This window comes from Protopterus annectens, chromosome 11.part0 (genome assembly GCF_019279795.1).
Source record: "Protopterus annectens isolate FY-2018-M chromosome 11.part0, PAN1.0, whole genome shotgun sequence".
NCBI lineage: Eukaryota > Metazoa > Chordata > Ceratodontiformes > Protopteridae > Protopterus > Protopterus annectens.
In genome coordinates, this window is record NC_056745.1 from 168,181,986 (window position 1) to 168,207,675 (window position 25,690).

The following is a 25,690-nucleotide window of genomic DNA, read 5'->3' on the forward strand; positions in this document are numbered from 1 at the left end:
AGATATTTTTGAAACATATCAAAATTAATGTTTTTTTTTTAAGTTTACAACAATTATTACAATGCACATTACTTTGTGATAATCCAAAAATTGTAAAAAAAACCTGTTGCATCCTTGAAATTAAATGCAAGGAACTTAGAAGTATTAATAATTTTGTATAAACCTAAAACTGTAGAAACATGTTTTATCCCAGAAATTGAAGGAAAGGTGCTTTGAAGCTTCTAATATTTTTGTAAACCTGTAATAACACTGAACTCTATGTAGAAACTGGAAAATAATTTGGACTGGAGCTTTTCTCCATGGGCTTCTGCTGAAAAGGGGCATTTGCCCATTCACTCTATCATGATAAACAAAGACAAATAATTAAATAACTAATTGGAAATAAATGGGTAAGCAAATAACCTGTTCACTAATTAATCAGAACATTAATTAACCTGAACAAAACAACATTTTAATTAATGGCTCTGCAATTAAACTGTGTTGTAAGTTACTGGATACTTCTTTTAATCACATATGCTTATTATAAGCATTGCACTGTCTTCTTATGTCTGTTCCCAGTATTCTGAAAGGGATATCATATAGAAATGATCCCCGATAGTATAGTCTATATGAAGTTTATTTTCGCTCACTGATTATAGGCTGTAAAATGCCTCTTCTGATTTAACATTCTTTCAATGGCATTTGTATAGTCTAACTAATACATAATAACAAGTCCTCCCCATTTGCTGGTCTAACTGATACATAGTAACAAGTCCTCACCCTTGTCTGCTCTCATAGTACTTATGTGTTTCAAATTTCTAAGTTCATACAATGCTTGTCTCTCTTCAATATTTAAAGCAACACTTGAAGTAAATAATGAAGCAAATTAAACAAACAAAACAAATAATGTAAATTAAGCTTTCTAGAATAAAACTTTAGTTGTCAACAAAAAAAGGTCTAAACAACGGACTTACAGTGAGTTCAGAATGCAAACTGCTTTAATTTAGCTGACTTTAAGTTTTCTACCATTCTAAAGAAATGATTATGTTTTGGGCTGAATTTTGCCCCTTCCCAAAGGGCAAATATGACCAATACACTTTCAACTAAAGGTTTATTCTAGAAAGCTTAATTTACATTATTTGCTTCAAGGAGTAAGTAGTAATAACTGTTATTTTAAATCTTCTACTTGCAATCCTAAACTACAGAATGCCCTTGAAGTCTTTGAGAAAAGCTGTAAAAGTGATATTAGGAAGCTACTTGGCAAAAAAAGTGGAAATTACTTTTATAACTTAAATGTTGAAAAGAGCCAAGCATAGTATGAACCGAATGTGAATTAAATGTTAATGAATGTTGAAGAATATAGGGAAGTCAAGTTAGAACATATATATCGTGGCTATAATTATATTAAGGCTTATTTGTATGACTTGCTTATGAACAGTCAGATAGACACAAACTGTATATCTGTCTACAACCCCTTTTAGACCTATTGTGTCTGCTCCCAACTGTATCACTGAGGGTATTTCTCTGTATATGGACATTATTTTAAATCCAATAGTGGAGAATTTACCCTCATATTTGCATAACTCTTATTTTATTTATTTAACATTTGTTAACCGGGAAAATCCGACTTGGAATGAAGCCAATTTTCAGAGGAGGCCTGGGGAGAAATGCTCTAGATGCATATCTTTGTAACGTGGGAGGAAACCAGAGCACCTGGAGGAAACCCATATGAATGCAGGGAGGACATGCAGACTCTGCACAGAAGGCACCCCAGCCGAGAATCGAATCAGAGAACCTCTTGTTGTGAGGTGGCAACGCTACCACTGCACCACTGTCGCTTGAGATTTCCTTAATCATATCAGGAAATTCAATGAGATTCCCAAATATGAAAGAGAAGACATGCTTATGTTTACTGTATAACTTCTTTATTCACCAGCATACCCTGGGATGCAGGAATATAATATGTTAGTCCTATATGTCACAAAAACAACTTTTTCAGGGGATGAGATTAATATTTTCTCTTCCCTCATTGAGGTTTTGCTGGAACATAATTATTTCATGTTCAATGGGAGATATTACCTACAAACCACCAGTGTTGCTATGGGGTCAGTAGCAGCACCAGCCTTTTCCAATTTCCAATTTGGTTTTGGGCTGCTGAGACAGAGCTACTACCCAACGACACCTTTTTTGATAATACAATTTTCTTTCAAAGGTATGTTGATGATTTGTTTTTAATTATGAAATGCACTTTCAATGACTGTAAACTATTTTTGAATGAATTGAACAGAAGTACAGATTTTTTAGAATTTACCTTAATGAAAGTAAACCCACAAGTGCATTTTTTTGGATATTATTTTGAAATGGGACATTAATAATTGTTTTTTTGGTAGTATATTTGATAATAGCATTTATAGAAAAATGCTTTTTCCTAATTATCTGCACTATAAAATTAATCATCCCAAATTTATGAAGAAAAATATGTCTCATGGGCATTTTGTTTGGGCCTTTAGATTAACAACAGATGATTCAGTTTTCAAAGAGGAAATTCATTTTATCACCTCCCTTTTTTAGAAAGACATTATAAACAATTCAGTGTTATTGCAATAATCAACAAGTGGAACATGACTTTTGCCCATACATTATGCCAGCCCTTGGACAAAGCCAAGTGTGCCAACAATTTTTCTGCTATAAACAACACGTTAGTTTTTAGCTTAGATATGTCAGTTGATAACTTTGCAATACAAAAACTGATTTGTGATAACTGGTGTATTTTAAAGGGGAATGCCGATTTGTACAAAGCAATAGGAGACGAGCCTTCTTTTGTGCACAAGAAAAATGTGTGCTTAAAAATGTTATTACAACATGACAATACTTTGGAAATACCAGCCTTTTCTGATAAACTTAGGGGTACTTACAAGTGTGGTTTCTGTAGTGCCTGTAGGTTTATTAACAAAGGGGCCTTCATTATGTTACCACACTTGGACAAAACTATTACCGCCTCAGGAAGGTTTACATGTACTACCAAGGGGGTTGTTTATGTCAGTGTTTGTACGGGGTGCAAAGCATTCTATTTTACTTTTTAATAGTGTCTGAAGACGTTTGAACTAAGATTCAAATGAAAAGTGCTTAATTAAATATTGCTGAACCTTTGTTTAGTGCCCTGGAGTCTTTTTTGTTTATTTTACAGTAGCTTTTCGGTGTTTGATATTGGTGTAGTTTATATGGCAGATTAGTTTGAAAGTTGACAAATTCCCTAGCTTGAACAAGGTTATTAATATCAAGTGCTTTTTAAAAGATAGAAGGCTCAGAATTAACAGTGTCAGTAGTTAGAAACAAAGTATTTACTATTTTTCATATTTAATATATTTTTATCATGTACATACATGCTATTTATACTTTGTATATGTTATTTATACATTTTGTAAGCCACGGTGGTGCAGCGGTAGCATTGTTGCCTCACAGCAAGAGGTACTCCTGTTCAATTCTTGGCTGGACCGCCTCCTGTGTGGAGTCTGCATGTCCTCCCCGCAGTCAAGTGGCATTCGAAAGACATGCGTGAATGGGCATACCTTCGTTGAAGGTTGGGCATTGGGCTGGCAACTCGACACCATAAAAATCTGCTGCCAATCATTAGCAGACTGGAGTTCCGCTGTGGCGACCCCTAACCGGGAAAAGCCGAAAGAAGAATATGTTATTTATATATTTTGTATATGGTGTTTAAACTTGATTTTATTCATTTTTTTATCATAGGATGTTCAGAAATGTAACAGTTGGCAACTGCATTTTAATGACTGTTTGAATGATGTTTTTGCATGATTTTGCTATAAGAAATTCTTCATTGTCTTATTGATCAACTGAATGTGCTTTTGATTGGAACATGGTTTATTTAAATAGTTAGCACTATTTGTAAGTGTTTTTTCTGATGAAGTCTTTAATGGATGAAAAGCAGAGATAATAAAGTCCTAGTATGCTTAAAGTTGACTGCAGTTCTCTCTTGATATTTTATTGTGTTTTGTGCTTTGTTTTTTTCCCTGTTGCCTAGACCCAGTAAACTAAATTATATATGTTATTTTAAGAACATTAATGGCTGCGGTGTCTCACTTAATTGAGACTGAAAGTATCAAGTGAAATTTGGCAAAGTTTTGCAATATCATCTGGCCTACTGGTTCAGGGGCAGGGTGTCCACATGTAATGTTAGTAACCTGGAATTGAATAATAACATGAGAAGCTGGGTGTCCAATTAGGGATGCAGGCTTGAGTGACTCATGGCCTGTCTGCTTACATCTATGGAAAGATGTGGGATCTATTGTTACCACAGTAATCTGTGATAGAAAAAGAATATCATTACACATACAAATGTGCAAAGGAAGTGCAGGCAGGAATACATGCATGCCATGAAGAGAAATATGCATGCATGCATTTGTATCACATACCATTATATACTCCTCCCTTGGTGAATAAGTTGACGATACAGGAACATTTTCTAGACTGCCTATATTCTGGCACAGACAGATAATGTCCTGACTATGACAAAATTGGCACCCATTTGAATAGTGGCTCAGGCATCTGTGGTTCAGACAGGGAGGACAGACATGCTTATCTTGGGAAGGGAAGAAGGAAGGGTGCATGTTTTGGGAGCATAATGCAGTTAGATTTCATCTGGAGGAGGCCCCCCCCCCAAAAAAAAAAAAACACTGCAATAAGCTTTCTAATGTTGGGCAGTATGATTTCCAGATCTCAGTCCCTTGTAGAAGTAAGAGGTGGTTCATTGCTGTCTGCCCATTGCACATCCTTCCTAATGGAGAGTTACTGTGGCATGTACAGGGGACAGGGATGCAAGTAGAAAAACACCCATGCAACAATATGATGTTGCACCAGGAAACCTCAGCCTCATTAGTGGCCTCAAGCATTGGTCAAAATAGGTCAGGGTAGACAGGAGATCCTGCTGGACATGCTCCACTTAAAGAAATCCCAATCCCTCAGAGCCACATGCTCCAGGGATCTAAACCTTGTCATCACAATGAACAAAACATGCTGGAGGGATCGGCTCCTGACCCAGAGACTCCCCGTACTCTGGAATAGACTGCCCATGCATGTCAAGCAGAGCACCTTCTTGGCCCTCTTTAAAAGGAACATTGGTGATTGGATGGGAGATAGGAAATTCACCCCAGGAATCATGTCAGTCACCCTGCTAGACAGGGGTCCAGGGAAGCAAATATTGTGGGCAGAAATATCCAGGGAGTTGTTATGGTTAGGCTTGTATAAGCCCTAGGGCCGATAGCCTAGTACCAACCTATGAACCTATGAACCTATGAATTAGAAGAGGTACTGGTGCAATCAATGGGTCAGCTGCAGTGTGCAAAGAGAAGAAAAAAAATCAGAACTGGCATATACCAATCTCCTCCAGTTCAAAGGGGGACAACTTCAGGCCCATGGGCCAAGGATAAGCCAGTTGATCTGATGTGTGTCATGTGCAGAACAAGGAAAATAAAAAAAGGAGTTAAATAAAATTTAGATTGTTTTGTGTTTAACAGTCACTCAACTGCTGGGTGAATTTATAAAATATGCTGAATTGTTTTATAAGTTAACTATTTTCTTTGTTCTATATTTCTGCAACTTCTGAGTTGGTATATTTGGAAATCAGAGATTTAAGGCTAAATAAGTCCATTACATTAGGGCACTGTGTTTCTCTGAAGAGCAGACTGATTTTGAGTTTTATGTGGCCTTTATGATGATCTATAGAGCTCTGTGCTAATTTACTTCTTTTCCATTTTTTTTCTCTTTTAAGGTATGTCATTTTTAGTTTTATTAGTGAATTAGATGTTATATGCAAGGTGTGTTATGTTGAATGATGCTTTATTTATACTGTGCATAATCAACAGGACATATGTATTTGTTGCTACAGATGCTGTCTGTGGATGAAAGTGAAAGACCCTGCAGTTGTCTGTTCCAACTAAACATGCATTGTTCTGGCTTTGCAGGACTAATGTGCATTAGCATAAAGCAAGTTGAAAAAGGTTACTGCAGTGACTGTCTTTGTGAATCAACACTAAAATACATTACTGTGTTCATTATTTATTTTATCATAGTTAGACATCTAAGGTTTACACATTGAGCAAAGTAGCTATAACTGCTGGGTTTTTCTGCATTGATCTCAGGTTGAATTAGTGTGTTTTGAGGGTATTTCCTGTGAATGAAAGTGACTCATCTTAATGTGATATTGTCAGTTTAAACAAATATTAATCTGGTTTTGTACAACTAGTGTGTATTGATCTGAAATAAGCTGGAATACTCCAATGTGTCTAATATTTGTGTGAAACAAGCTTACATATTACTGTGGCCACTATTTTAAACATTCAGAAATCTTGAGTGTACACAGTCAACAAAGTGGCAATAATTGCTGGGTATGGGGACACTATGTGAACAAAAGTGATTTACCCCTGCTCTTGTTTGACCACAGCATAGGAGTTACTGGTCTGGCTGTTGAGGAATGGGGTCAAACAATATATCACTTTTGCTAAAATCAGTGAAAAAAGATCATTGTTGTGTGGTTTATGCATGTATAACTATATACTTTTGGGGGTTGCAGTGCATTTAGTAGCAACAAGTTGGCCATACTGCTGTTATTTTACATCACATTCACATGTCAGAGTTGTCCACAGAGTTGTCTGGACAAGAAGTGTATAAAAGGAGGTTATTATTGATTTTATATATATATATATATATATATATATATATATATATATATATATATATATATATATTTACTTTCAATACTAAAATCATGAAATTCAGAATCTCGAGACCACATGGCCTAAACTGCTATATCTCGAATCTTTATAACATCAACACCCAAAATATCTAAATTTAACAAAAAAAACCTAACCTGCGCACCCTACACTGCTACACAATACAAACAAACAACTATATACTTCTCTATGTTAAGCAGGGGGTAAGCCTCCTTGCACCCCCACACCCTTTGCTAATTAAATATATCAACTTCGAAACTGCACTACACCAAAGAAGACAAAGACAGTAAATATACCATTCCCACCCCACACCCTTTGCTAATTAAATATATCAACTTTGAAATTGCACTACACCAAAGAAGACAGTAAATATACCATTCCATGCTTTATGGCTGCAAATCTACTCTAACACTTAAAAATAACTCCACCAATATATTCTTATCTATACTCTCTGGTCCACATAGCACACTTACCCTTCCATTGTAATAACTAGAATGAGGATTCCAAACCTTGTATAACTGCATACAAACTCAACAGACCACTACCTCTGACCTTAACAGCTGCCATACCTTTTCACTAAAAAACTCCGTCACCTTAAAGAAATACCGTACCATTTCACAACACTACACAGCAATTACCTTCCTTTTGACATTTCCAATTCTGGGAAATAAGACATTTGACATTGTAGTCCTGAGATTCTGAAGTTTGAGATTTTGGTATTTCACAATTTGAAAGGAGATCCATATATATATATATATATATATATATATATATATATATATATATATATATACATATACAAACACAAATAAATACATGCACATACAAGTACATATTAATAGATCACTTTATCTATCTATCTATCTATCTATCTATCTATCTATCTATCTATCTATCTCTATCTGACAGGAATAGTCTAAAACATGTTAATGTGGTAATTTGTTCTTTCACTTTGGTCCTAGTCTGACATCAAAGAGTTACATAAAAGGTGACTATTTTTTGGGTGGAAGGGTGAGGAAGCATGCAGTGTATATGTATGAAAACAACAACTTGAGATATATGACTGTGTACATTTGTTTTTTCACTTTCATCCCAGCCCAACATTAGTGAGGAGCACAGAATGCTGCTAGCTTTTTGGAGGGTTTGTGGGGAGGGAGTTATCTACTCAGGTATGATTTATGTATAATTGCAAACATTTGCCTTTTCACTTTATTGGAAAATCCTATTTTGTCTGCTTCAAACATCACGCCTTTGACATAACATATTTCTTTCTTGAAAGAAAATTAGAATTTCTTTCCTTAGTCATACTTTTTGCTCAGCCCATTATTTGATCAGAATGCTGGAATAAAGTTCTAAATCATACCTCATGGCATCTAGAACTACATGACTTCTGGAGGCCTCTGATTTCATTTAATGTTTTTCCCATCAGAGTGCAGTCTTGGTCAGTTAGTGTGTGTTGTAATAATGGAGGAAAAAACTGAAGAGTAAAACAAAGTAAAAAAAAATACCAAAGCAATCTGAGTGCTGTTCGGGATCCGTCTGTGGTTAAATCAGAGCACATAAGGGAGGGCACAGGTGAATGTAGTGGACAATGGAGGGATATCATGGAGCCCAGAGAAATGGTGGGGCATAACTGAAATATGTTATGGGGCATAGGAGAACCAGTGGACAGTGAGGTGAGGGTGTTGAAGTCCTTTACCTAAGGATGCATTTCACCTAAGGCTATCCCTGACTACAAAAAGTTTTATATCAAATTGTTAATTTCAGCCATGTATAATTCAGTGCTTCTTTGCAATTATCAAGTTTCTTTGAGGAATCATCATTAAATAGTTTCTTTCCATTTCCATTTGAAATAGTAGCTTGTCTTCTTTTGCACTGCATGTTAAAGTGGGACAGTTTTCAGGTCTATTAAAATACATTTATATTTTTGTGTGAGTGTTGTGACTAGCAATTGTATCATCAGGTACATAGAAATATTTGAAAAACATACCTTATGACTAGCACTGCATTGTTGGGGAATTGCATACCTGTGCTCCCTGCTAAATAATGCAATCAGTTCCAAAACTGCTATTACAATAGAATAATAAGTCTTTGCATGTCTTGGTTGGTTACTCTGGAAAAACAAACTGTATTTTTGTAAAAGTTTACTTGAAAATGCATGACTCTATGACTACTGTCTAAAAATATCCACGACATCCACATTTTTCTGATATTTTTCCTAATATCATATTTTTTCTTAAAAGTCTTTGTGGTAAATTATTTCATTTTTTGCCTATCACAAACTCTCATATGTCTGTTATGTGTGTGTGTGTGTGTGTGTGTGTGTGTGTGTGTGTGTGTGTGTGTGTGTGTGTGTGTGTGTGTGTGTGTGTGTGTGTGTGACACTGTGTGTGTGTGTGTGTGTGTGTGTGTGTGACACACACACACACACACACACACACACACACACACACACACACACACACATATATATATATATATACACACACATGGGCACACACACACACACACACACACACACACACACACACACACACACACACACACACACACACACACACACACACACACACACACACACACACACACACACACACACACACACACACACACACACACACACACACGCATCTTTATGAAGCAATTATTTAACACCACCTCTGTGACTGCCTGCATGTTTTTAGGATGTGACCACAGAAGAAACCAATGTGGGCACAGAGGACACAGAAAAGACAGAAATCTCCGAATACAAGAGAACATTTAAATAAACTCCTTTTCAAATAGTAGTCTATCTTTCGCTTTTTGCAGATTTTGCAAAAAGGTTAAAATATATGAATGGCTGAATCTAGATCTGACACACCTGCATACACATAATTGGAACTGGCATATGCCTTGTCTCTGCCCCCAACAAGATTTGGAGAGTTTACAAAGATGCTGTTGTAGCAGGGAAATCCAAGACAGATGACAAGAGACAAAGCTCATCTAGAGTTTTCCAGTCAGGAAAGTGGACCTCCCCAGTCAGGAAATGAGCAAAAGCCTAGGCAATTGAGTATATATAGCAGAATTTTAACTGTGCCACAGAATAGACTCAGAAAGTCTAGGAAATCAGTGAATATCATATTCTTGCACCATAATCTCACACAGGGAACTTGCTTAGTTCAAGTAATGGCTTGCTTTGCCTGAAACAATAGTGCCTTTTGAAATATCACAAAAAAAAACTATTTGAGTAATGCCATTACAGGATATGAAAGACATAGCTATAAACTAGGTTTAGGGAAAATAGGAAGCCATGCAGGATGCAGGAGTTGAATTACACATTACCTTGAAGTAATACAATAGCTTATACATGTTACCTTGAAGTATTGCTTAGTGGTCTTAGCAAACAAGAACTGTTATTAATTCTGTTGCTGATTTTATCTAATATTTTATGAGTATGCTAAACCAAGTGTTAATTTTTACTGTTAACTTGTATTTCATATGTAGTTTACCGTAGTTGCAGTTTCAATATAGTATATGTGGCAGTTTGAATTACAATGATGAATGTGTTTTGTTAAACTTAGACACTGAGTACATAATATATAAGTGAAGTAATTTGTTATAGCTGCATGGGAAGAAAATATACATTTCTTTTCTTTTTTTGATACATTTCTGGCTTGATGCATACTGACACAATAACTATAAGTTCCTAGATTCATAGGTTGATACTTGGTGATTGATCTAGTAGACCATATATGCAGCATAATCACAGCAATTTCCAATACATCCTAACCCTATCCATAAGGGATCATAGGGAGAGTGGACCAGGGGTTTATTTACAGCTGATGATTTTGCTTTTTTTGTGTGTTTGGACTTTTCAGTTTCAGCACTGATGGCACATACAGCTTGATATCTGCACATCATGTGCAGTTTGATACCTGCATAATTCATTTAAAGAAGCTTTCAAAATGAGGCTGGCTTGTACAAAATAAAGGAAAAGCATGGCATAAGCCAAACAAACTGGCATGAAAAAAGACCAGATTGGTGTAAACAGTTATTGGTAGAATATATATGTGTGCTGTTCTTCCTGCCTTTGTTTAGGCATACAGAAACATTTATTTATTACTTGAATCACATGATCTGGTCAAGACCGTCTCTGAAAAAAATGTGCTTTGGTAAGCATACTTAACAGTTAACAAAGCAGAAGAAATAATATTACCACTGATGAGAACAAGAAAAAACAGAGGAGAAATAGTTATGCTGTTGCACCACAGCACTTGCTTCTTCAGTTTAGTTCTTAATATTAGCTGATGTTCCTTTAATAGTGGTGTTCATGAAAGCCCATGTTCTGTGCAAGTTAATTGTGAAAACAGAGACAATGTCATAGACAGGATACATATCCAGCTCCATAGCAAGGATTCTTCCTATATAGATTCTAAGCCTCAGTCATTCTTCAAATAGTCATACAGTAATTTAGTACTTTATTACTTTATTATTGATTTGTAATTAAGTATATATTGATTGGCTGCTGTGTCCATTACCATTCTGAACCTAAGCCTGATGCTGCATAAATAATTTATTTTTATGTACTCAGCTTTTAGATTTCCATGGGCAGCCTTTCTTAAAAAAGACATAGGAGCCCCTAGTGATGCCGTACGTAGTACTCACCATTTATTGAACTCTGTTCTTTAGATAAAATAACATTCTTTTTACCTACCTTCTCTATAAAATGACTCAGCCTACGGGTTTTAAGAAAGCTTTCCAGTATGGAAAGGAATTTGGATGCCATGGATAAGGCTGGACGTATTGAGGCATTGTGTGTCCTGTCATTTTGTGAATGTTTGTCTTTCTGTTAGAGGGAGGATTAAAAGAAAGATGCACACATTGAAAATACTTGCACTGCAGTCCATAAAGTCTGGTTTTCTTAGGCCATACTCTACCAGTATGAGATTACAATTTAGGAAAATGAATCAAAGGCTACCTAAAATTCTTTAGTTGTAAAGTCTGGTGGTTTGGCTTCCCTGCAGATATATATGACATTGGTGCTTTCACACTCTATAATACTTTTGAAAACAATTTGTAATAATTATTTGACAGTATAAGATGCATCTCATATGTGCTTCATACTAAGTGGTAACAGACAGATTAAAATGTTCTCCCTGAAAGCAGGGAGGATGACAGTGGTGACATGTTTCACATCCTTCCTAACAGAAGATGTATGTAAATCTATATATTACATCAATTAGCATTTTTTTTGTCTCTTTTCCAGTTATTGAGGTAAGACTAACTGGTCCCCAGTTTGATAAGTCTTGTTTATTTCATCCCATAAACAGTGAGGCCATATGTGACCTCACTCAGTCAATTGCAACGGAAGCTTTCTGAAGGATCTTGTTCATCATTTAATAACAGCTTAACCATTTGACTAGAAATCCCAGTGGAATGCGTAGAGCATGTGGTGTTACCCTAACAATGGCTTTGTTAATATCATCCTACTGAATAACTGAACAGTCAATAGTTACTTCAGAAGAGAATACAAAACTAATTCCCTCATCATCCAGAACAATAAATATAGTAAATGAATCATGATAGACTTCAATCATTTCTAATAACAAGTCTATCTATCATTAATAATAATAATTGGTCCAGGATATACAGTAAACTTGCAAAGGGAGTTAACATCCTTATAACACTTTTACTGTTATCTTTCATACTGACCATTCTCTAAATTCCCAAGTGAGGACATTTAGGCACTCTTAGTTCATTTCAGTAAGGTTTCTTTTACATGTCTTATAGTCCCTTCTTTACTGTTGAGATGAGTTACTATCTTAAGGTTCCACAAAATAACTCTATCTTTATCCCCCCTGCTGTTCTGACTTACATTAGTTTAACTGAGATATTGGTTACATTTGTTTTTAAAAAAACTCCATCCATAGTGTGTTATTGTATTCAGTAGTACTCATTTAATACTTTAGCAAGGTTAACCTTGTCCATTTTATTCAGATTCACATTGCAACACTATAAATGTCAAAAACAGTAAAAGCCTAATTGGATTTTCCATGAGAGGTTTAGGTTTAATTTGTTAGTAAGACTCTCTGTGTTGACTAATACCGGTTCAAGTATTCTATTTTCATAAGCAACAGAATTTGTTCTGACCTGCTTTTGCAAACTAAAGTATTAAACGCATTAGAATGAGTGCATAATCTTATGTGTAGTTTAGTCAGAGTGATACTAAACAATAAATTACAAGTGCGACATAATAAGTAACATGCAACATATTAAGGCTACAGCACAGATATGAGCACAAGTTGTTTACAGAAAAATCAGTGGTAACGTGGTACTGTGACAAGTGAATAGTTGCATTAATATCATAAGATTTCATCTCAATGAACTGTTAACGACCAAAGGTTAAAGGCAAACTGCATCATGGAAAAAAGAGAAAAGGGTTTACACTTCAGAATAAATGAGTTTTGAATAACAAAATAAGTAGAATACTGTTATGTAATGTAACAAGGATACTTATGCAGTGATCTAGCAAGGATGCTTAGGCATAGAAAATAAATTGCCAACAATCTTTAACATTACCTTTACTAATCTTTCAAACATCTACCTTATAATCATTTCTAACATCATAAGTTTTGAATAAAGACAAATATATACATATTTCCAAAAATAAAAACAAAAATAACCTGAATACCTAACTTTCATAAATTCTTATGTAATTATTAGGATAATGACCCAGGGGGCCTTTATAAGCTTCAGCATGCTTTCTAAATACATTATATTATTCTAACAACTTTTTAAATTTATAAAAACACCTTTTGAAATCTGTGCCTGATTTTTGACCTTTGTTCCACCTGCTCTGGTTTCCTCCCACATCCCAAAGACATGCAGTAGGTGGATTGGACACTCTAAATTGGCCCTAGGTGTGAGTGTGTGCGTATGTGTGCCTTCTGTAGAAGGTTGGGTGCCAGGCTGGCAATTTGGCACTGTAAAACCCTACTGCCAATCATGAGCAGACAGATGATCCGCTGTGGTGACCCCTAACCAGGAAAAGCCAAAAGAAGAAGAAGAAGAAGAAGAAGAAGAAGAAGTTCCTCCACCCCATTATTTTTGGCTTTGTCCAGATTTCTTGCACTTTGAGAGGCTTGATAGGTAGTATTTGCTACACAAAGCAGAAAAACTAGAAAAGCATGCACATATCGACTTAGCAGTGTTATGCAACAGTTTCTTAACATGCAGTGTAATTGGTATGTGGGACACATTCAAAATCAGTTATTAAAATAAGGATAGTAACAGAAATATGGCAAACAAAAAACAAGTTGTATGAGTCAGTAAAAACATTCTGTTTATTATATACATTCACTTAGCAGGCTATATGTCCATTTTATAAACAGTGTGTCATGTAGCTTTCATGAAGATGATTAACAATTCCTGACAAATTATCTCAGTCTGTAACCTTGGCTAGATAAAAACACCATGACATGTTAAGGGGATTCTGTTTACAGGGACACTGAGTACAGCATAACGCTGAATGCTGAATGGAGACTAAATCAGTATCAGATAGCATGACATCACAGACGCTTTACTGGTTCACAGGTTATTCCCAAATGTTGTTGCTATGTAGCAGAGTAAGACAACAATATGGATGACACAAAATCAAGAACATCAGCTACAAAAATCAGTTCTTGTGTAACAGGACGATGATATATAAACTCTCAGTAGGATACACATAAATGGCTATGTGTTTTACCTTGTATAAAGCTGCACACATTCAAAGGACTAGTAAAAAGTACTTTTTCAACCTCTTGAAGAAGTACAAAAATGTCATGTGTAACCCCAAAAAATTCTCAGTTAAATATCAGGACAGACAAACCTAGGAAACTGTTTGTATTTGTTCACTCTTACACGGAGTTCTATATACTGTGTTCTTTTTTCTTTTTTTCTTTTTTTTTTTTTTTGCTTGATCATTTTCCACGAATCTACTTTCTACCAGCAGGCCTACTTCCTGTCTACCTACTGAGTCATTCATGTCTCTCTCTCTCTGTTTTGGGATGAGAGCCCTTCGCCCTATTTATTCCTTTCAGGTTAAGAACCAGTTGCTGAGAGTGGTACCATCTTACATGGTGGGAGAGGTATTTTTCCAGAAGCCTTAACTCCCTGTAGTGAGTATACCTGAGAAGCATGTGCAGTGACCATTGTACAGGGCTGTCCATCGCTCACACAAACAGTATAAGACTGCCAATGTTCCAGAATCTTAGCGCAGGTGCAGCACATATGTTTTTCTGGTTGCCACTGAGGACAATTATTATGAATTCCATGCCATCAGATATGTACTCATCCAATCCTCCATAGGAGAGGCAAGCAGGTATAACCCCTTTTAGTCCTCCCCCTAAGCTGGTTCTCCTGATGCCAAGGCTGTGAGTCAAAAACAAATCACCTAGGTTATATTCAGGACTTTATTCTTCTACTCCAATGAGCTGGCTATGCTGTATGCTGTTAGGCTTAAGCAGTCTAATGATATTCAATCAATCAAATGGTTGTAAAATCGTTTTTTAAAGGTGAGGAAATGTGTGCAGGTATGTTGTCATTCAGAGGGGCTGTAAAGGTGGGTCATTTGTCGACAGATGGGATTGGCAAATATGTCAGATAAATTGGATGGTTATAGGGATAAGAAAATTAGATCTAATGGACAGAAACTTGAGTGTGACTGCAATTGTAGTGTTGGTGGGGGTGGGTCATGAGATGTTACACAACTGTCATTTCTGAGAACACGCTGCTCAGAGAAGGAGACATTTCGACTAGTTAGTGGATTATTAAACATCAGTCAAGTGACATACATGTGAATGGTTAGCTGCAGGAGTATTACCTGCACATTAAAATAGTAAATCAAAACTGCAAACCTTTTATTTTTTTCCAATAACCTTTTTTATTAGTTGACACCCACCTGTACCGGTTTAGTAATTGGTGCTAACCCTAGCCTTACCCCTTTCCCCAACCTTAACCATACACCTTACCTTAAAACAAACCTTCCTGTAACACAAGACAGCCTCAGACACACAAACACACTATCACCTTACCTAACCCCTACCTAAACCCTGAAAAACACACACACACACTTACACACAAACATAGAAAACCTTTCCCTCACATATTCCTGACCCTAGCTCCAACACTTGAATAAATGCACAGACACTCATACCTCCCAACTCCACTTACCTGTACATGAAACATACTATCAAATTTTTGACCTTTGTCTATCTGTACGTTTGGCATTATATACAACCTCTAGTATCTGTCGACTAAATGTATGTTTGAAAAAATGCAGGGGATAAATAGATGTATCCATCTATCTATATATTTATTTATTTAACATTTGTTGACTGGGAAAGTCTAATTAGGACAGAGACTATTTTCAGCAAACGCCTGGAGAGAAATGATCCAGACACATGTCTTGACTGTGGGAGAAAAACGAAACCCACACAAATGCAAGGAGGATATGCAGACTCTTCACAGAAGGCACCCAAGCTGAGAATCGAACCTGAGAACCTCTTGCTGTGAGGCAACAACGTTAACCACTGACCACTGCACTACCACACACACACACACACACACACACACACACACACACACACACACACACGCACACACACACGCACGCACGCACACACACACACACACACACACACACACACACACACACACACACACACACACACACTTCTTTTAGTTACATTTGAATGGAGTAAGAAATGTATTGTGTTTTACATGGAGGGGAAGCCCACTCCATAAAAGTGGCATTCTCTGTGATATAGACTTCCAATATGTTATGCTAATGTTGCAAAACAGATTGCTCTCCCTTGAACAGGTTTTATTGACTGATATTACTGGACTTCTGAATGTGAAATAAGTGTTACAGAACAGGGTCTAGTGAGGTTCTATAGATGGAACAGTTGTTGCCTGTCAGTAGCTTGCATGATATCAAGAAGATAGAGATAAAACTTTGAGGCATTCTGCATAGTTATTATGATTTAGGTCCTTGACTTTTTGTGATGAAGCATCATAGCCATTCCAGCTGTGACTAATGTTTAGAGAGGTATACATCAAAATGAGAATTATACCCATATTATCAGCCTGATGAGTGCTGAGCACATAGAAACAATTATGTCCTTGGATTTGCATGCAGTGTCCTTCAATATATGCCTTCTGATGAAAAAGGACTTCCTTACTATAGTAGGCGCATGATTATCAAAGGACAGTTCATTGTCAGAATTGATTCCCAAATCTTTACCTATGAGATCAGTTTTCAGGAGGTTGCTGTCAATGTGATACTTACAAAAGGAGTCACGCTTGCAAAATAATATAACTGTATGTTTCTTGGCTATTAGTTTCAGTCCATGTTTTTGACACCAACAATTTGTTTGAGACAGATCCTCTTGTTGGATCATGGTAACCTCTGGGAAATTTGTGATGCTTCTAATGTGCCATCACACCTGCCTCATATACCACTGATTTGCATCAAGTTCATACCTGCCTCAGACACATATTCCTACGAGTAATTTTATTACTTGGTAATAATGTACTCTATAAACCATTTGTGCTTTATCATTTATGTTCTTTTATTGTTTCCTTGTATTGTGTTTAATGTACTTCTCATTCAAGTGTAAATTTAAGTGACTGTATTTCTGTATTTCCTATTTATATTTTATTTGCACAGTATTTGGGCCCACACATGTGAATAAGCCTGAAGTTTAGAATATGAGTACATTACTACTATCATAATTCATAATAAAGCTATGCTTTGCTCTTTTTCAAACTTTTCAAACTGCAAACAAGCACTTTTCCTTGAGGCTGAATTCTGCAGCTGATATCTGCCCTATGTCAGGAATGCATGGTTCATAATTATCTATGGGAACACACCTGTCAGGTGAGCAGCACTCTGTTTACCAGTGATGTATGGCTGTGGTTTGCAAGATGTTGTTGTCAGTCTGCAGGAATATAGCTACTGCCTTTTATACCCACCCTTTACAAAATATCAAGGGTTCACATATGTGGAAGGGATTTTATTAAATGATTATTATTATTATTATTATTATCATCATCACCATCATCACTATTATAATTACCTTCTTCAGGAAGGTAACATTTTCTTTCAGAAACAAAATGCACTTGCACACTTAGGACTATGAATATAGTGAACTTTGATTACTCCAATTGACTATCAGCTAACAAGACTTTACAAACATTTTGTTGCATGAATAATACATTTCCAGAACTGTCACCCATTTAAAGTCTGATATAAACCTTAAAAACACTGCAGTGTACATGTAAAATGGGAAGAAATTAAAGAATAGTCTTGCAGAATGTCATATGAACAGTAATCACAAGAAAATGCTTCATGAAACAGTAAATATTAATTTTTTGGACAAGTAATGTCATCTTGTCATAGGGAAAATGGAAGTAACCATGCTGATAAAACATTCTAACACTGGTTAATAGTCTTGCAAGATGAAAGTACAGCTATATCACTGTACTGAAAAATCAAAGAATCTAAAATGACTTTCCCATGCAGGGATGAATAAAAATCTTTGTTATCCTCCTTTAAAAAAAAATTTATTCTATGTAATAATTTAATATAATCTTGCAAGTGGTTAAAATATAGCATCTCAGTTGTGATGGTCCACTCTCAAATGGTTTATTGAGTATTTCTGGTCAAGTGGCTTATTGAATATTTCCGGTCAAGTGGTTCATTGAATATTTCCACACATATCTCCCAGGCCTGTAGCTAAGTACTTTGGGTGTGAGGACAAGCCCAGAACATATAAACATTCGCATCAATGGCCTGTATGTGCAACATTCTGAGCCCTCTTTTCTGCCACCTCTAAGATGCTTGCAAGGAGTCAGTAGTCTAGAGAAATGTTGGTTGCAGATGCTTTTTTGTTTTCTCAGTCTCCTAACCCTGTTCCACACCTCATTCCACTGAGTATCTAGTAAATGAAGGCAGTTCTGTTTATACTCTGACTTCTGTAGTTTGTTACATACAGCTAGACTCCTATCGTCCCATGCATCAAAGTAGATGGTGATTCCTCTGCCCATACAGACACCTTGTTACTTCTACCAAGCTGTAACTTTCCCACTGACATTATCTTTCTTACTGGTTCTGTCTAATAATACAGACTTATTTTGCTGATATGTAAATCCATACTGAAGAGATATATTATTTTCAAGTATAAGAGTCTCAAATGAGATTAGGCACCTTTTGAATCCTCTTGAACTCACATTATCTACTGCTACTCTTACATACTTCCAGACAGTGCTTTCATGCTCCAACTATATCCTTTTCTTCTAATTAGGTCTGATATCCATTATGCTAGGCTCTTGCCAATTTTAATTACACTCTTCATCCTACTACAAACTGCCTCTTGTTGCAAGGTCTGCCATCCACTCCTTTTACTATGTACTGTGCATATATTCTTCTCCTTATGATTTATGAATTTAATTCTTCTTACTGCCTTTTTCCTTCATTTAACACTTTAATGTGTTGTACCAAACTGAATGATAGGCAACTGGCTTGAAATGTTGCAGAAGATCTCATGCTTCAAATTGAATTGGCCTATAGGCCATATATTTAGAGGGTTAACTTGAGTGCCAAAAACTAGGTGGTCTGTAGAGTCCTGAATTGCCCTAAGTAGTTGTGTAGAATATGCTCTTGCTTTAACAAATGTAAGACAAAAGAAGTATCTTAGCTTTTACAGTGCTCACCCTTGCTGTTTACATTAAATTTTAAACCACCACAGTAAGTTGTACAGAGATTTTGTTGACCAATTTGATTTACATTTCTTCTGATGGTGAACTCCAAAGTGCGATTGACTGCCAGGCCTAAATACTTGGGAATTCTACCTCCATGATAGGTTCCCAAGGTCCTTTTCAATTGCCTGATTGACAGTTGCCTTGAAAATCCCATTATCCTTTCCCCTCCTACACAAACCTCTTATAGGCCTTAATATCCTTCCTTCAAACTCCTCCATTGTTTAGACAATATCTTGTGAGATGAAATAACCTTACCTTGCAGCCCTCTGTATTTTGCCTTCCCTTGTTTCCATGTTTTAAATTTCACCCTTAAGTCTCTCTTCTCCATTATTTGAAACAGAATTGACATGGGATTCTAACAGGTAATAGTCTCTGATGATTTCATTTTTGACTGTCATTGTAATGAAGTGATCACTCACTGACTTCAATAATTGTAGCACTATATGTAAATAGTTGTATATAGTATGTGTAAATGAATCCTGCTATGTACCACTTACTCTAAATGTATCCATGTATTACTCCAAACATTTAATTTAATTGTATAAATGAACCATTTTCTTTAGGTAATAGAACTTTGTCATCCAAGACTAGTACTTGAAAGGCATTATCTTGTTACTTGATAGTTCAGGGTTAATCTGTTCATGAAGGTATGTCAAGTTGTATGTTTTTGCATATTAAATGTTGAAAAATACAATAAAATAAAAGTGTGGAAAAAAAAAACAGAATTGACAACATAAAGAAATAGAAGGTTTTCTTTATATCAAATAAGATGACTCCTGAACCACTTCCCCTTGTTTTGGTTTTATGCATGGATAGAACAAGTAGTTACCCAGACCGTGTCTGTCATTAATAAAGCACCTTGATTAGCTTAGCCAGGTCTTTAGCAAACATTTCATTATTAAGATTTAATAATAAAACAGGTCTGAAGTTTGCCAGGTTCCTTGAATTCTCTTGCACTTTAAGTAATACAATACGTACCTGGGATGTGGAAGTGAAAATTAGATATGCGCTTATGAATGTTTTTGAATAATCATGTGATTTTTATTAATGGCATGTGATTTTGTAATCCTATATAAGTTGTCTGCTGTTGTGAATCAGTCTGAAGAAATCATTTCTGTCACAATGAATGTGCTAACTGGTTTATTAAAGTTATTTGTGTAATTGAAATTAAGCTTGTTTCTTTACTTTCCACTACAGTAGTTGAATATATATATATTTTTATTTGCACAAATCAAATTTGAACTTATAAAACATGAAAAAAAACACTAAGAAGACTTTCTGAAGAGTTATGATGTAAGATAAACATTGCACAGCCCATCAAATATTCTGGAGATTAAAACAGTTCCTGGTTTGTTATGTCAAATCTTATGTAAACTGATGTGCACAGTAACAGAATATGTGAGTATCACACTGATATGCCTGTCCCAAATACAAACTGTACCTTCATCAGAACATTAATGATACGTGACTAACTTGGGAATTAATGTATGCAACTGTATTGGTGTTGATATCTATTAGCAAACTTTGTTTGAGAGTGAATTGCCATGATTTATGCAATCAAACTATTAAAGGAAATGATGTAACTGAGTTAAAGAGACTTCACTTAAGTATCCTAGAAAATCCCATTTTTCAGTGGTGAGCTAATGACTATGAAACATTGTATAATGACAAAACCGTCTGTTTTCTAAACTTTTATTTATTTATTTATTTATTTATTTATTTATGCTTTGTTGACAAGATTAGTTCCACTAGGCTATTGGCATCTTTTCTGTGGAGACCCAGAGGGGTATTTAGACTGTAGGGGAAATTTGACCAGGGAAATGGGGAACTTCGACTATTTTTGATAGGTGCCATAGGATCTTTGACATCCACCTGAGCTGCCACCAACTCAAGCATATTGGACCGCGTTTTTAAATCTCAGCCAAAGGATAACACACTCAATGGTGCACACCCACCCAGGACAACACACTCAATGGTGCACCCCCTCAGTGCTGCAGTGTGAGTAATCCAGTCACTTGGAGTGGGAATATAACCTCCAGCTTTCTGGTCTTCCTGCACCAAAGGTGAGTGTGCGACCTGTTGCTGGGTGTCAATCAGCCACATTTAGTATGGCATCATTTCATAGTTCCATACTGCACTACAGTGCAGGAACTACAAATGGATTGCAGAAGAAGTGTGCAGATGACAGCATAACTGCATACAGATGGCACCGGGTTTAAAAATGAGGTCCTAATGAGGTGCAGGCATGCATGAGGTGAACATAGTCAAGATTCAAAGTTACATGTAGCGGAAAGGCTCAGTGGTACGTACTGTACTGACTCTAAGTGACAGGTAGTATGAATGTTAAGGTTAGCAGCATCAGTCATGCATCAGCATATATTTGTTGTTGATGTTTGCCACCAATTTGACTCAGGTGGCATCCGGTGCCAAAGGAAATGGTAGCACCAGTAGGCGGCATACCACAGTTTCACAGATCAATAGCTGATTGATATGTTCTGAGCAGAGAAGCTATTGTACATCTTTCGATTGATGTTACCCACACACAGAACTTATAGGAATGTGTGGCCTTCCCTTACTTGTGGAGGTCAGGATATGTATATCTCTTCTTGCTGTAGCTACAGGGCTTTTTCAGAGACCAGTAAGGGACATGCATGGTATTTCACAAGCACCTACTTCTAGATTACTCAGCCTCCTTGACATGATGCTTGTACACATGAAGGAGTGCATATGGTGTCACAGCACATTGTGAGAAGCAGCTAATACTATGCATGACTTCTATAGTTGTAGCCACCTCCCTGAGATACTGGGTGATATAGATTCCACAAATGTAGCAATAAAGAACCCCACCTGATCTACAATTGTAAAAGTCTGTGAACAGGAAAGGCTACCTTTCTGGGAAGAGTTACATCTTGTGTGATGTACATGGAATCATATCCAAAGAGCCCAAACAGCACATAGCCAGTGTGCATTTTTTTAAATATATAGCACACATCTCAGCAATATTATCAATTCCTGCATATTGACATTCCGCTGGACCATTTAGCTGTTTAGTGTAGGCGCTGTAGCTAATGCAAATGTAAATGTATATGGCCAAATGGATTAACCACCTGCATTCTTAAAATGTTTGCAGATTACATTGGATATCAGCAACAGCCTTGGTTTATGATGCCAGTACAGAAATGACAAAACATGGCCAAACACCAGTACATCGCTGCACACACACACACACACACACACACACACACACACACACACACACATACACACACAGTGTGTTTTTGGGTCACTCACTGTCCTCTACTGCTGCCTTGATATTTTATTTATTTAACATTTTTGACCAGGAAGGTCTGACTAGGACAGAGTCTATTTTCAGTGAAGGCCTGGGGAGAAGTGCTCAAGATGCATGTTTTTGGAATGTGGGAGGAAACTGGAGTACCCAGAGGAAACCCATGCAAATGCAGGGAGAACATGCAGACTCTGCACAGAAGCCATCCCAGCTGAGAATCAAAGCAGAGAACCTCTTGCTGTGAGGTGACAACATTAACCACTGCACCACTGTGCCCCCATATGTCTGCGGGAGCTCCAGTATGATCCTGCAACACCCCATAAGTGTTTCTAGTATGTTGCATGCTACATGATATGCTGGTGAGGGAAGTGGCCGGACAAACCCAGGATGCAGGCACTGTCTGACAATGCTCACAAATGGCTAAAGAGTGAGGTAGAACAATGGCGAGTAATAGAGGTAAAACCTTACCTGACAGTAATTAGTGCAGTATTTAGCTGTTCAGATAAAGCAGAAACATCTTCTCCAGAGTTATGGGCCCATATGAGCACACAGTGACATTGCAATGTCAGAGAACAATCATGATGCATGCAGTGATAATAATAGGCCATACCTTGCTCCAGTTTGGCAAACAGAGTTGAAGCTCTGACTTTGGCCCAGGTAAACCTGTGCTCAATTGGCAGCACAAGTACTTGAAGAGAGGTAGGAGGGGAATAAGTTTAAGGGATCAGTACTAGCTTGCCTGTGCTGGGGAGGGAGATGCAGCGTAGCCTGCCACACAGGTAGCATCCACTGGTGCATTATCACCTGTGAGAGAGGCATGGCACCTCTGAGTTGGGGGGAGGTAGATTGTGTGTGAGCATACACATCTTGGTCCAAGCTAGGCAGCTGTTGTGACTTAGGAAAGACCTAGGGAGAAGGATGGTTAGGCCACCCTACAGGACCTGCAGACTAACCTGCTACCTAACACATGAGTCTTGTGGACAAATAGTTAATTCCTAGGCTGAAACAAATGGGACATATGGCTCTTGCGTAGCCTTGCAATGCCTGGTTCCTGCCCTCACAGAATGAACAGATTAATTTGGTGCAAATAAATTAAGCCATCAGGGCAGGGTCTTATGGGTGTCAAGGAGGAGGAAAAATAAAAATAGCATTTGGCTATGCTGCTCAGTGCATTACCAGGCCACAGGGAGTAACACTGCATACCCCTCAACTGCATAGATTTTCACAGAATGTCTAGATTTTTGCCACATATTTTTCATAGAACTGCGGTCTTCTGGAAAATAAGTGGCGAATCATTAAAGATTGAAGTTAAAAAATAATGACAGACATTTGAGTTTCAGACTTCATAACCTTCAGAAAAATTATGTCACTGCAAAACCTGTTATTTTATAAACTTTCTAAGCTTGTAAGAGCAATATTTAAAAATTGTCCCTATTTTTGGGCCTTAGACCCCCATTTATTTATGGCTTTGTCCAGATTTCTTGCTGTAAGAGGTTGAGAGGTATGAGTCAAAGTAATTATGATGTGTACAGATGGTTAGGATACAATGATATATGGTAGTCAACACATACACGGGGTCAGAGGAGCATGGCATAGGTGGGGGAACAATGATATATGTTTGTCAACAGATACACAGGGTAAGAGTAGCATGGAATAGGTGGAGGTACAATGATATATGTTTGTCAACACATACACAGGTTAAGAGGAGCATGGAATAGGTGGGGGGTACAATGATATATGGTGGTCAACACATACACAGGGTGAGAGAAGCATGGCATAGGTGGGGGTACAATGATATATGGTAGTTAGCACATACACAGGGTGAGAGAAGCATGGCATAGGTCAGGGTACAATGAGATATGGTAGTCAATACATATATAGGGTAAGAGGAGCATGGCAAAGGTGAGGGTGCAATGATATATGGTAGCCAAGACATATACGGGGTGGAAGGAGCATGACATAGGTAAGGATACAATGATATATGGTAGTCAAAAGATACACAGGATGAGAGGAATAAGACATAGGTGGTGTAGGTGAGAGTTGCATGGCATTGAGTGCTCTGTATCCGGGACAATTTCATCCTTTAATGTGGTGGAAGTCTAAGTATTTGACTATGACCAGGGGTCACTCTCCTGACTTGCTGCACTAGGACTGGGGAGGGATGGCTAGGTCGCTCTACAGGACCTGCAGACTAACCTGCTACCTAACACATAACTCTTGCTGGACCAATAGTTGATTCCCAGGCTGAAACAAATGGGACATATGGCTCTTGCATAGCCTTGTAATGCTTGGTTCCTGCCCTCACAGAATGAATAGATAAATTTGGTGCAAATAAATTAAGCCATCAGGGCAGGGTCTTATGGGTGTCAAGGAGGAGGAAAAATAAAAATAGCATTTGGCTATGCTGCTCAGTGCATTGTCAGGCCACAGGGAGTAACACTGCATACCTCTCAATTGTACAGATTTTCACAGAATGTCCAGAACTCATATTTTTCATCGAACTGTGGTTTTCTGGCAAATTAGTGGAAATCATTAAAGATCGAAGTTAGAAAGTAATGACAGACATTTGAGTTTCAAACTTCATACCCTTCAGAAAAATTTATGCCAATGCAAAATCTGTTATTTTATCAACTTTCTAAGTTTGTAAGAGCAATATTTAAAAAATGTCCCTATTTTTGGGCCTTAGACCCACTTTTATTTATGGCTTTGTCCAGATTTCTTGCTGTAAGAAGTTGAGAGGTATGAGTCACAGTCATTATCATGTGTACAGATGGTTAGAATACTATGATATATGGTAGTCAACACATACACAGGGTCAGAGGAGCATGGCATAGGTGGGGTAACAATGATATATGGTAGTCAGCACATACACAGGGTATGTGGAGCATGGCAT